Consider the following 4121-nt stretch of genomic DNA (forward strand, 5'->3'; position numbering starts at 1 on the left):
CTGCAGCAGTCTATTCTTTGAGGAAAAAGTGGAGAACATCCGCAGCTCCTTCTCCCAACCCCCACCCATTCCAAACACTGAATCAAGAACCTCATCCTTCACTCTGTCATCTTTCTCTCCCATTACAGAAGCCGAGACCCTGACACTGGTAACGTCGAACCGTACATGCCAGCTGGACCAGCTACCCTCCCCACTCCTCCAGACCATAGCACCGGACATCCTCCCATTCCTAACTGCAACCATCAACTCCTCACTCAACTCGGGGGTGGTCCCCACCTCCCTAAAACAAGCCAGAGTCACGCCCCTCATAAAAAAAAACCTGAACCCCACCGTCATAGGCAACTATCGTCCTGTCTCTCTTCTCTCCTTCCTTTCTAAGACACTTGAACGTTCTGTATCCAACCAACTTACTGCTTATCTCTTACAGAATGGCTCAATCAGTCTGGCTTCCGGACTGGCCACTCCACAGAAACGGCCCTCATTGCGGTCACAGAGGCACTTCACTTAGCAAAAGCGAAAGGCCTCTCCTCTGTCCTGATTCTCCTAGATCTATCTGCAGCCTTCGACACAGTCAACCATCAGATCCTCCTCGCGGCCCTCGCAGGAATGGGAGTGGCTGGATCTGCGCTGACATGGCTGACATCATACCTCAACGACTGCTCCTACCAAGTGTCATGGAGAGGGACTCTGTCGGCTACCCGCCCCCCTGCGGACGGGTGTCCCCCAGGACTCGGTCCTAGGACCCCTTCTCTTCTCCCTCTACACTAAATCACTGGGTAACATTATCACGTCTCATGGCTTCTCATATCATTGTTATGCCGATGATACTCAACTCTTCCTCTACTTCCCTCCCTCAGATATCCACATCTCTGAGCGGATCTCGGCCTGTCTGTCCAACATCTCCGCCTGGATGACGACCAACCACCTCAAACTGAACCTAAGCAAAACAGAATTGCTCCACCTGCCGGCCAAATCCTCCCCCTGACCGACCTCTCCATCACAGTCTAGAATGCAGCTGTGACCGCGTCCCCGACCGCCAAGAACCTTGGTGTTGTCCTCGACGACCAGTTGAACTTCTCTGCTCACATCGCAGCGACAACCAGAACCTGCAGATTCCTCCTGAGCAACGCCAGAAGGATACGCCCCTTCCTGACTAAAGAAGCCACCCAACTACTCGTCCAATCAACAGTCATCTCCCGCCTCGACTACTGCAACGCACTGCTAGCTGGCCTCCCGGCCACTGCCACCAAGCCTCTTCAACTCATTCAAAACGCAGCGGCCCGCCTGATCTCAAACCTACCGAAGTCGGCCCATGTCACCCCACTTCTTAGGGACCTGCACTGGCTCCCCATTGCTGCACGTATCCGCTTCAAGGCCCTCGACCTAGCATACCGTGCGGCAAAGGGAACCGCTCCCACCTACCTCCGGTCAATGGTCTCTAACTACACACCCTCAAGACCCCTACGCTCTGCATCTTCTGGCCGCCTCAGACCTACTCCTATCCAAGCTCCCGGAGGGTCATCAAAGAGAAGCCGCCTATTCTCAGTCCTTGCCCCACAATGGTGAATGAACTACCCATCCCAGTTAGGACAGCCGAATCCCGTCCAATCTTTCGCCGTCGACTAAAGACTCACTTCTTCAACCATTATCTGAAATGATAAAAAAAAAAAAAAATCTAACCCTGACTAACCTTACTGTCATGCACTTGTCCTACTAAACTAACCTACACTGTAACACGCAACACTTTGATAAACATTGTTACTCAGCTGATAGAGTTGTACCCTTCTTGCTGTCTTGTCGTACAGAACTTGTAAGCAGTGTGCGAACCATAGCATGGTCTTCGGGGGAGCCGGAAGCTCATTATTTTTCTTTCGCCGGGGGGGGGGGGGGGGGGGGGGGGGCGCCTCGCAGGGAGAAGTCGGACTGTCGGAGGATACTGTGATCGCAGACATACTTACTGTAGCCTGTAGTAGGCCTTGTGTATGTATGTGACAAATAAACCTGTTGAATCTTGTCATATATTCAATCAGTTTCAGTAACTACAGTCTACAGAACACATATTGTAATAGACTCACTTGTTGTTGTTGTTTTGGTCTGGCCGCCTGGACGGTCTGGGCTTGCACAGCACATTCCATGATAAAAAAAAGTATCCATTTAGTTAGATTGGAGATCTGTTACCCAAATTACCCCCATCTCCAGCTTCTTCTCTCTGCCTATCCTGTGTTCTGATACGACCGCAGGCGCCGGCACGGTCACCGGGCGCTGTCAGAGACAGTCCCCACCACAGCAGCGCCAGCAGCAGGTGTAACGGCGTCGCCTGTAGATGATCCCGCCTCCTGCTGCTCTGTCAAGTGGATTGGCTGCTTCACCTTCTTCGTGGAACCAAAACTGGTTAAAAGGCTTACTTGTTGCATTTTTCGTTTTGACATTATCCATTCCTGAGTGATTACCTTATTTACCTGTCAAATTTACCTGGTAATTGCAAGAATAGCATGCATGTTGCCATATTACGTGTGTGTGAATTAGTGCGCAAATCATTAATCATACATCAAAATAGCCTACGTTTATTATTATACACGATGATGATACAGAAAATTACAGAAAAATTAGAAATGCATGGCAAAAATTGCATTTATTTTCAGTAATTTAGAGACCCCCCAAAAATTCACAAATCATGTTTTCAGGGGAGCTGATGTCTGATCTAGGGGAGCCAATGGCTCACCCAGCTTACCCATGGTTCGCACCCTGCTTGTAAGTCGCTTTGGATAAAAGCGTCAGCTAAATGACTAAATGTAAATGTAAAATGTAAATGTATTGCACACATTGAAGGACCTGAGTCTCCTCAGGAAGAACAGCCTGCTTTGGCCCTTCCTGTAGAGGGCCTCTGTCAGACCAGTCCAGTTTATTGCTCAAATGTTCTCCCAGGAACTTGTAGGTCTCCACCATCTCCACCGCCATTTGCTTTGCAGGTAAATGGTAAATGGCTGTATTTATATAGCAGCTTTTTATCTAAAAGCGCTTTCCAATTTGTTCCTCACATTTGACCCATTCAGGTGGTTGAGGTGGTTGTTGTCGCACCACCTTGCGATGCTCTCCACCAGGGCCCTGTTTCTTGTACCTGGATAACTGAGTTAGCCGGATAACTTTAGCTGGATAACTGGGTTAGCCTGACTTTCCGATTTCATGTACGTGGATTTTCCAAATCACCATGACAACATATCCAAAAGTTTGAGCCTGGTCGAAAGCAGAGTTCAAGTTCAAGTTAGCCTGAACTATCGCCACGCCCCCGCAAAGAAGTGACAGCCCGTTTCCTGAAACTATTCCCACAGTCTACGATCTGCATTATACCATTCTGAATTACGTTTTTGTGCTCCATTCTTCCAGAGGGGGCTTTTGAAATGTAAAATAGACCCAAAATGCTGATATTAAATTCACTTTGTCCTAAATAATGCACGTTATATATACCGTGGCGACGGTGGCGCTCGCTCGTGCGATGTACACATGATGTGGTTATTTTAATTGTAACTGGGATTAAGATGTCTGATGAGATGCGCTGTTTGACGGATTTGAGAAATTGAATGAGCCGTTGACGTCACATTAATGAATGAGGATAAAGAGATAAACTTCATTCAAAACAAAGGATATTCTAAACACGGGTCTCTCGTTCATTAATGTTTAAACAATGAATTTATCCGATCTGGCCCAGTGGCCCAGCGGTAGTGCTCAAGCTTGCCAATCCAGCGACCGGGGTTCAAATCCCGGTGTTTCCAATATGATTTTTTTGAATATAATATGAATGATTATACGCCAAAGTAGCCTGGTTTTAAGTTAAAATATTATAAATCTACATGCATTGAGGATGTCATTCTTTATATAGCTCTCAACGTGCACCAAATTGAATTATTCCTATATTGCAAAAAGAAGGACCCCGGTCTTGAACCCGGGTCGTCCGTGTGGAAGTCAAAAGAACAACCCGTTGGACCACATTGGAGATAAGTTAAACATTGACTATACATCAATCAATGGGCAAGAAAGCCGTCTCGTAATTCTGTATAACAGTTAACTAGTTATTTTCGCTAGCAAGATCTCATTTGATTATTCAATCCAGCAGGCAAGTTTAA

Source organism: Notolepis coatsorum (assembly GCF_963971535.1).
Source record: "Notolepis coatsorum genome assembly, chromosome: 7".
In the NCBI taxonomy this organism is placed as follows: Eukaryota; Metazoa; Chordata; class Actinopteri; order Aulopiformes; family Paralepididae; genus Notolepis; species Notolepis coatsorum.